Source organism: Ruditapes philippinarum, unplaced genomic scaffold, assembly GCF_026571515.1.
Source record: "Ruditapes philippinarum isolate M1 unplaced genomic scaffold, ASM2657151v2 ctg2778_1_1_1_1, whole genome shotgun sequence".
Lineage (NCBI taxonomy): Eukaryota > Metazoa > Mollusca > Bivalvia > Venerida > Veneridae > Ruditapes > Ruditapes philippinarum.
This window is the reverse complement of record NW_026860975.1, coordinates 18,127-28,986: the sequence shown is the minus strand read 5'-3', so window position 1 is coordinate 28,986 and position 10,860 is coordinate 18,127. Positions and strand designations below refer to the sequence as shown.

The following is a 10,860-nucleotide window of genomic DNA, read 5'->3' as shown; positions in this document are numbered from 1 at the left end:
CAGTAGGTCAAAGGTCACTATTGACAACCGGGTCATCAGCTGTTCGATGTAAACAAATACACATGGCAAGTGTTTTATTTACATCCATTGGGAAAAAAATAAAGAGAACTTGTATACCGGAATTGAGATTAGAAAATTAAGGACAATGACCACTTAAAATACTTTCAAAGCTTTACAAGGCAATCATGCAATATGTTGGAGACAAATATTTTCAAAATCTATTTATAGAAATTGTGATCCGCAGAAAATTTAAGTTATCTTTATATATTTAAATAAATTCATAGTGTTCAAGCAGCCCGGCTAGCTCAGTCGGTAGAGCACGAGACTCTTAATCTCGGGGTCGTGGGTTCGAGCCCCACGTTGGGCGCAACATTTTTTTTTCATATCTATCAAGTTTTCTACTAATCTTTTTGAATGCGAGTATCACAGATATATAAACTCTTATATTTAGCTCCATGGCGAGTATCCAAGGAATATTTAGTCGTTCTCGACCACAGATACCTGGGGTGTGCAGCTTAAAACGCCTTTTATAAAATCCAAATAATATGTATATTTTTCAATCCCAGAACATGTATTGATAATATATATATAAAAAAACTTAATATAGATCTAAGCCGTTTTGAAAAAATAATATTTCAACTATATTATTATAGTAGTCAAAATATATTGACGTGCCAAAGCTTGATTCTGAGATATTTTCGTTCTGGGACAGAATCTCGCTTTTAGAGGCGAGATATTGCCCAGACACGAAAACAGCACAATATTTCGACGCGCAGTACAATTACTTGGACTAATTATTATAGATGTTGAGATATGATTTTTTTCCAAGTGTCTGTGAACGTGAAGTGGTTGCATGCACACTTGGTTCAAGCGTGCGAAATGGTTGCAAACTCATCAAAATGGCTCGCGATTGTATGTACATATATCTGCTTACATATTTAATATTTATAACACACAAATGTATTATATTTTAGATTAAAGTTTTATGCAAACTACAGCATTTATATGTTAACCAAATGCCATTTTTAAGGTTTATTGTTATTTTTCAAGAAAGACAACTTTGTTGACCTTGTTTGTTAAATTTTAACTTTTGGTGTGATTATGTCCCTTTGACCAAATTTGCTATTGTTAGAATTTAAGATTGCAGCATATGTTTTTTATATGTAATTTTTAGAAATTACTGTTTCTATTTGTCATGCACTGATGTGTGTATTTTACAGAACTTGCAGTACAGAGCTAATATCACAGTGCGAGTTACACAGTCTGATCCACAATTGATTTATTATATTATATTTATATGTCATTATTTTTGTCGTATAGAATTTTTAATTCACATAACTTTTTTATTCGTGTATTTTCGATTTTTTTTAAAGATTCTTATATCATTTGAAAGGGTTCTATGTTCAAGAAATCATTTTTACTTATAATTAAAACATGTTAAACACGTTATCTAATACGCTACGGCCACGTGCTGACCATAGCTATTAAAGTTTAAAATATACCATGTTAAATGCCAAATATGATATGCTATGTAAATATGTTTCAAACTATGAAATATGAACTATCTGATGTATGAAACGCCTTTTAATTAATTAATGATCAACATTATTTTTTGTCCAATCACATTGTAGTATTTTTCAAATTTCTGCTAAGTCTAACTTTGGTTAATGTGTACTAACTTAATAAAATTTACTTCATCTGTCGTCTAAACAGTCTAACAAATTTCAATAATGCATTATATTAGGGAGGAGTTAGAGGTGTGATTTGCACTCTGAGTTGTAAAATATCTAAGGTTATCAAAACAATGCCAACATAAAAAACAATTAAGCGAGGTCAGGTGTTTCTAAATGTGAGGATACAATCAATTAATTTATTACATAGATAATGCATGTTGGGTACGCAGAGACAAATGATTACATAGTAACTTTTTTTTTTATCCTTTTAACTCTAAGAAAAATGTCTGTTATAAATTGCTGACTGTTTTAAACTTCTTTTTTTTATAGAAAATGTTACCTCTTTCAGTTGATAGGATTATGAACTGCATTAACAATCCTTGATATTAAGAATACAATTATTACATTTTTTGGCTGGAAAACTCATTGTAAATGGAAAACACAGAAAAACTGTTTTTCAAATGGGATTTGAAATGTTAGTGAATAACTTAAAGCTAATAACGAATTTGTATAAATTATTAATCTAATGTATTTTCTCACATTTTCCATTTATTTATCAAGGATGTACACATTTCATTAACTCAATTGTTTTTCCTCGCTGTTTTTTCCCCAGATATTTTATAGAAACATGATAGTCTTACTGTAGATAAAGGTATAAATTCTGTGACATTTCAGTAAAAAATTTGCCTGATTATTTGTTGATAGGGCCATTTATTTAGCTTATCTAAATTTGACATGTTAGAAACTTGACAAGGTGTAGACATCTTGTAGAGCGAAAGGGCGGAGCTGTCGGTGATTTAGTGAAATGCCTTGTTTTTGGTTGAAAAAATAATGTTGATCATTAAATAGGTTAATGTTTAATAATATGCATAAACAAAAATAATTGGTCGCCTGCCTGCGGCAGGCTTGACCAATTATTTTTGTTAATACATATTATTAAACACTAACCTATACTTATTTTTACACATATTTTTGAAACGCTTGTTATTTTTTCAATTTTCAAGTTTATTTTAAGGCAGTCGATCTGATATAGAAATGATTCTAGCAATTAGTTTTTAATTAGTTTTTTATTAGCCTTTTATATACGATGAAAACTGCGGAGTTGTGCTATAAAATTGTAGACATAGTTACCCACACATTATTTTGAGTAGAGAATAAGTAATATTTACACAAAGCCAGTTACATTTAGAGGATATTGGATAAATGTTGGTTTAATACATTGAACCCGGTAAATAGAGTTATATTATTTGAGCCACTTAAACACCGTAGGGAACGTGTTACAGTATCGCGTTTTCCGGTTACAGTATATAATTTTAAAGATGGAGGATTATTTGTTGGGAGGGCAGGTAGGTGATTTTTATTCCGGTCCATACTACAAGTAGTTTAGTTTCTAAAAGATGTTTTTGTGCTTTGCTTGTAAGGAACAGAATCCGGTATCTAGTCATGTATTTCTTCAGACTCTGCACCGCAGATTTATGGCTATATTGTCTCATAAATATGCAGATTTGACAGTTTGAAAATTTGAATCGAGAGACCAACGCATTTTTCTCCAATTTCGACATTATTTATGCATGCCTAGAAAAAGTAAATCTGCAAAACGTTAGTCCTTTATGTTAGGAAACGTTTATAAAAGTAAATGACCAGTTGAACCTATTTTTCCTGTTAGTTAAATGCGTTTGAAAAAATAAACAATGTTACAAGTATAGAGCGAGGTGATTTGTGCAGGGTTACAGCATAGACCTATCCGATTTTGTTTACAGTTTTATACCCATATTTCAGTTACAGTTTAGACTTCGATATTTTCTATATAAACTAGGTAAAATGTATGAATGTTACATAGACTTTTAAATCTCTGTGAGCTTATTGGCCCGATGGCTATTAGTCCGTCTGTCGTACACATGTATATGCAATTTCATCCGCTCAGTAGCAACTTGACTAAATGTGATGAAATTTACATGACTTTCTACCTAAGTTGTTCAAATAGTTTTGGTTGAAATCGGGGATACGAAAATCCAAATTATAGATTTTGAAAAAAAGGCAATGTTTGAAGACCCTTCTCATCTCGAACCAAACGCATTCAAATCAAATCATGATCATGGCGTCATTTCGAATGCTTCTTTGTTGAAGTTACGATTATTTTGTCATTATTAAATTAAAAGTCGTTTTTTTTTATTTCAGACATCCTATATAGCAGTTTTCATGTTTCTGAAAAAGAAAATAATATTGAAAGTTATAGAGTATAAATTAAGGTCAGACAATTACAATATCTTCTCCAATTAGCCTGATGGAGGTACATAATAGTATAGTGGCAGAGTCGGGATAAGGCCGTCCATATCAAATCATCTTTCATTTACTGACTGGATTCTTTGTATGTGAGGAATCTATCAAGCTAATTTACGGAAGGTCGGTGGTTCTAGTCAGGTGTCCGCTTGTGTCTGAAATGTTTCACAAAAGGGTATCTGGGGTATTTCTTTACACTAAAGCAGGAATGTTTTCACATGACCTCAGTGTCGTTGAAACTTAAATCCAAGAAAGCCAAACGTAACAAACCCTTTTAAATACTTACAAAATACATTATGGTAGATGGAAATTCCAACTTAAAATAAAATTTAAGATTGCAGTATTGCTCACTCAAATACTATTTAATCATTCTCAGGGTATTGCCTACTTGTTAATTGTGTCTTTTGACAGCTTATCTATGGTATGCAGGCTTCATAACCTCCGATCCCCTCTCAAAATTTCATTTTATTTAGTTTCACTCATTGTATTCGTTTAGGGCACACGCAACTTTTTACCTTGTGGTAATATGCCGCTTTTCATAGAATGGCAATAACGTGTCACATTGAAGGTTGCTAATCGCCATATGAACACATCCACAGATGTTAAAAAATCTAAAGTGTACTAGTTCATGTTTTCTCGCATGGTTTGGAACTTTTCCTTTGTTCTTACTAACCCATTATACTCAGTACACTTCAACGAGCATTTCAAAACTGTATTGATATATAACAGTACAGTTTTTTCATTGATTCATATAGGGAAAAAACTCGACTGTTATATATCGGTCGAGTTTTTTTCGCACCTGTTATATATCAATGCAGTTTTTTTTTCATAGAGGCTCCAATGGGGCAGTGGTAACGACCATTCCCAGTAGCAAAAAATGGAATCAATAAAATAAAATAAAATAAATTAATAAATAAATACAATGAAAAATATAAACAAAGATAATTAATGAAATGAAATTTACTCTCATTTAATCAAAAAGGTACATCTGCTGAATGAATTATTTCCACTAAAAAAGCCCATTTAATTAAAATAAATCAATATTGGTAACAGTTTACAATTCGCCTCTAACATTGGATGTCTCTTGTATATCTTTTTTTCTTTTTTTTTGCGGCAGACAACTTGAAAAACTGCCTTATCATGAATAACTGTAATATAGCTAATGATTTATTTATTTATTTTTTATTTATTATTCATTTATTTTTTTATTATCTATTTATTTCTATTACAAAAAAAGGAAACATTATGCCATTGCGATAAAACAGTTATAGTATATGAAACTCGTTAGTTATGGGGGTATAACACTGGCTGGGGCGACATCTCGGGATGTTTCTGCAAAAAAATGTCTCGGCCTAACGGCCTCGACATATTTTTTTAGCAGAAACACCCCTTGATGTCGCCCCAGCCAGTGTTATATCCTCGTAACTAACTCGTTTCATGTACTATAACTATTACTTAATGTGAATTCTACTGAAGCCGGTGCTAGGAGGCGTGGACGGTAGCTTGCAGTTACCACTACCGTCCATGAACAGGTTTAATCAAACTGAGTCTGCAACATTTTCATATTTTCCGTGTTGGACTTCTGTTAAGGATTCTTTTTTCTCTATTTAATTACTAATAGGCATTATTATAATGTGTAATGAAATCAAGCAATAATCTTTCTTCTCTAAATACAATTCGATAAAAGTTACTGCTGTTGTCGTGAAAACAGTCCTTACTTAGGACAATACTTATTCTGCAAAAAGTCTCAATCTGAAACTTAAAGTAAGAAAAATAGCAAAATATAACTTAATTTTCTGCTGAAAAAAAGTAACACAACCTTTCAAGAATGTATTAAATAGAAAGGTATGAGTAATTTCATTAAAATAATGGATACACGAACTTTGTTTGATATTTGGCAAGTATCTAAACTGTAACCGAACTCTGGGTATAAACTGTAACATATTTGGATCAAAGTCGCTAGGTCTATGCTGTAACCCTTCAAAATTAACCTCGCTCTACACTGTAACATTGTTTATTTTTTCGAACGCATTTTACCAACAGGAAAATAGGTTCTACTGGTCATTTACTTTTATAAACGTTTCCTAACACAAAGGACTAACGTTTTGTAGATTTACTTTATCTAGGCATGCTTTAATAATGTCGGAAAGGGAGAAAAATGCGTTGGTCTCTCGATTCAAATTTTTAGACTGTCAAATCTGCACATTTATGAGACAATATAGAGATAAATCTGCGGTGCAGGGTCTGAAGAAATATATGACTAGCTACCGGATTCTGTTCCTTACAAGCAAAGCACAAAAACATATTTTAGAAACTAAACTACTAGTAGTATGGACCTGAGTAAAAATCACCTACCTCTCTTCCCATAAATAATCCTCCATCTTGAAAATTCTATACTGTAACCCAAAAACGCGATACTGTAACACGTTCCATACGGTGTTAAATGAAGCTACCGAATGCATTTATTGGCGTCCGCGCCGAAGCGCGGCGCCTATTGGAATGAAATGAGATTTTGTGAAAGGGCGACAGCAACTTCTCGAGCCTTTTATAGTTGCCAATAATAAAAGCCGATCATTCCGATCGGTATGAGGGTGCTTGATTATTAATTAGTCGCGATATGTACAATGAATGGCGAACTGGAGAATTTCGCAATGCAAACATTTTCAAATGAAATAACCTTTTCCGTCAATAAATCGCGCTCTTCGGGGTATTTTTGCTTATCATTTTGTAGTACACAGTGGGTTATTATGGTATGTTATTCCGAAAGCTGTTAATAGAATGATGAGTTGGTGACCTAAATATTCCGAAAATCTATTTATAGAGGGATGTACTCCTATCGGTAATTCCCGGTCTCTCCCGGGATTTACTAATGACCGGCGAATAGTACCACACGTTTATTGTCCGGTCTCTCCCGGTTTTGGAGTAGATATCGTTACAGAACAGAACAAATATTTTACAGATAAATAAGCTTTTTTCAAAATGAATGTTTGTCACTTAGTTTGGTTACAATAATTAATAAACACAGATCAACTCTCGAATTGATTGATTATTATTATACATAAACATACAATTCGAAAAAAAAAAACAACAACACAAATCGCATGTTATATTTTATCTATATGAGATAAAAACAATAAATATGTACAATAATTGAGAAAAAATGTACATTTTTATGGCATTAATATGACACTATCAACTTTAAAACATTTTATATAATTTGTTATTCGTGTTTAGTAAAGATTCCGAGGAATTATTCAAAGTTACAAATCAGATTTTATGAATTATTCAATTGATTGATAATTTAAAAAATGATAAAGAAAAATACATATGTACATGTATGTGGTTTAAGAATAAACAATATTATAAATTGAAAGATTAACCATGATTTACTGACTTTTTCCAGTTAAGTTTTGACTTATAATCGTCGATCATTATGACAATTGAATTCTTAAAATAGTAGTAAACGTAAAAACTCAGTATTAAAATAGCGCATAAAACACACACAAAAAAAGAAAAGAAAACAATATTCATAAAATCTGTATTTTTTTTATATTAAAATAGAAATTACATTTATTGTATAATAAACAATTATGCTCAACATGATCAACATGGTAATATAACAAGTGTCATATTGTTACTTAGTGTGAACAGATACCTTAAGAGGGGGTCCTCGTTAATAGCAATAACATAATAAGTAATAGAAAGAGCACCGAAACACGAGGCTATCTGATTTGTACGAGGGGGCGTAGCCCCCGAGTATTAATCAGATTGCCGAGTGTTTTGGTGTTCTTTCTCTTTTGTATCATAGTCAAACATAAAAGCACGTTCCCTGTTGTCACAATATGAAACCCCGGCAAAAATGAACCAATGAACGAACATCTGAATATGACATTTCTGTCGCTTTCCCTTTCTCTGCCGTCACAATATGTAAACCCCAGCAAAAATGAGCCAATCAATGGGCATGCTCTGGAGTGCGGGTAACTAATACCCGCACTCCAGTTAACGCACTGTGCATGTATATGTATACGATTTAACCCTGACACATTTTCAACAGAAAGGACTCCAAACTATGATACAAGGGACAATTACACAAGTATGGTGTTGATCATGCGTTACACATATGGATTATAAATGATTGTATACATGTATATCCGTTGCTATTAATAACCACGATCATAAAGAAATAACAAGTAATATTCTAATTTCTAGCATGCCGATCAAAGTTATAAATAATGAACAATGTCTTTCGTCCGTTCATTCAAAAGTGATATACAATTCTGGTAAAACCCAATGAACCATTGAAAAGTTTATAAGAATATCTTGTCATCATATATCTACTAGTTCATCTGCACCTGCTGTTTGGACGCCCTTTGATGCTTTGCATCAATGCTTTTCTTGTCACATATCTAAAACAAAAACTATTTACGACGAAAATGAATCACCTTTTATGTACGCGCCCTAACTTTATCGCGTCTTTACGCTATGTCCTATATTGACGTCATGCAAAATATATCCTCGGCCGTACAGGAGTCACAAGAAGCGGGTATAATAAAGAAAGTGTATATGCCGCCACAGAGCTTTATTTAAATGGACAGGAAACACAAGATGGGAGAAACTGATCAACTCCAACATCCAAGGAATCCAATGGATAGCGGGTCAGAATCTTTTCTATTTTTACAGCTTTTTATCTATATGTACTCTAAGTCTCTGGTGATGTTATCTTTTAAAACCTGGTAGGATGATGATTGAATTACAGCCATACTTTAGAGTAAAAAACGTCTAAAACTCCGCGACTTTATGATTCCTTAAGTAACGTTACTTTTAATACATAAGGAAGGATTATATAATATATTATATTATTCTTATTGTATTATATTGGCTGAATAATTTAAAGAAATATATTTTGCTTTCATTTGGTATAATACAGATCTGTATATAAATAGTCAAATATAATAAGATTATAGTCAATTTAACCTTAATATAAGTCGATAACCTTACCCACTTTGCGACAATTTAAATAATTTGAGTTAGATTAAATCCGAAGATTGGCGGAAAAGCCCGAGAAGATGATTGTAGGCTCAATCGAAACCTTTCGGCTTTTATTGATAATCCGAAATTTAACGGAAAGGGCCAAGAAAATGCGGTTGATCTGATCGATTTGCTTAATTAGATCATTAAGGACTTAAGTATATATGTAAATAATGTAATTCAATATGTTTTGATAAAGTAAACACAAGCAAGACAATTATTTTATTCATTTATTCATTTAAAATCTATGTTGCACAAGTGCCTCGGTAGCGCAGTAGGCAGCGCGTCAGTCTCATAATCACATACAAATAAGAGCGATCTGAAGGTCGTGAGTTCGATCCTCACCCGGGGCACATTACTTTTTCATTTTTTAACCAACCCGAAATTAATTAGCCACATTAATGATATGTATGATGTGAAACAATTGCACTCTTACAGAAGCAAGAACATTTAGTAGCACACTCGGTATTATAATTTAAACGAGACTTCATTCTACCTACTGGACCACAGTGTTTAATAAATATGATATATACTGGTGAACATATATACTTACAGAGCATACATGTACCTGCAATGCAAAGGACAGAAAACGTTTGCAATATTTGTAGAGTATACTATAACCACGATATTGTTCAATAAAAGGAGGCCCAACTGGACTATAAAAGCCAGCAGATGGCGCTAGGGCAGGTTTCTTATTAATTTTCTGATTTTGTTGAAATCGCGGTGGGCTTACGTCAGGGGCAGACAAATTCGCCGACATTTTTTTCCTTATTTATTGAAGACATCGAATCGTTTTTGCAGCAAGATAATACAACTGGCCTTACCATTAATGAAATTTGTCTTGTAATTTTGTTCTTTGCGGATGATATGGTAATATGTGGCGATTCTGTAGAAGATTTACAATCGAGACTGAATTCTTTACGCGAATATTGTGAAAAATGGGGGTTAGAGGTAAACACTGCAAAAACCAAAGTTGTTGTTTTTAGGAAACGAGGGCCAGTTAAAAGAAATGAACATTTCATTTATAATGATGAACAGTTAGAAATTGTTGATGATTTCAATTATTTGGGAATAACGTTGAATTACACTGGTACTTTCGCTTTAAATATAAAATGTCTAAAAGGCAAAGCACTTAGGGCGATGCACACATTGTTAAATAATATCAAAAGATATAACATTCGTCCGGATATTTCATTGCAACTTTTTGATGCATTCGTAGGATCGATATTAAATTATGGTTGTCCTATTTGGGGGTTTACTAAGTCTTGTGAATAAGAGCGTATTCATCTACAGTTTTGCAAAACAATCCTTGGTGTAAAACAATCGACAAGTAACGCAGCTATATATGCAGAATTGGGTCGCTATCCTTTATATGTATTTCGTTTTGTACATATTATTAAATACTGGGTCAAGATTATCAATACGGATAATATGCTATTAAAATCAGTTTATGCACATTCATTGGCGCAGTATTATAATGGTAGAAAGAATTGGGTTTTCCATGTTAAAAAACTGCTTGATGATTATGGTTTTAGCTCTGTTTTTGTAAATCATGAAAACATAAATTTCAAATTATTTGTAAATTTGTTCAAGAAAACAGTAACGGATTGTGCCTTACAGAAACTATTTGGAGATATTGAGAAAAATGAAATACTGAAATCCTTGTACATTCATTTAAAACCGAGCTTTGGTATATCGGATTACTTGATTAAAATAAATTCGTTTAAAATACGTAATAGCATAACTAGATTGCGCGTGTCGTCGCATAATCAATTTATAGAATCTGTTAGACATGGGCGTAATCGAAAACCAAGAAATGAAAGATTATGTTATTTCTGCGGTAATGACATAGAAGATGAATTTCATTTTATAATCACAT

At 32.3% G+C, this 10,860-nt stretch overlaps 2 non-coding genes across 2 annotated transcripts; both read left to right on the top strand.

Annotated features, from left to right (window-relative positions):
• Window positions 1-294: 294 nt before the first annotated feature.
• On the top strand, window positions 295-367 carry Trnak-cuu (transfer RNA lysine (anticodon CUU)). The gene has a single exon. It is a non-coding gene; the product is annotated as a tRNA-Lys (tRNA).
• Window positions 368-9,241: 8,874 nt separating this feature from the next.
• Trnam-cau (transfer RNA methionine (anticodon CAU)) lies at window positions 9,242-9,334 on the top strand. The gene is made up of 2 exons: window positions 9,242-9,278; window positions 9,299-9,334. It is a non-coding gene; the product is annotated as a tRNA-Met (tRNA).
• Window positions 9,335-10,860: the final 1,526 nt, after the last annotated feature.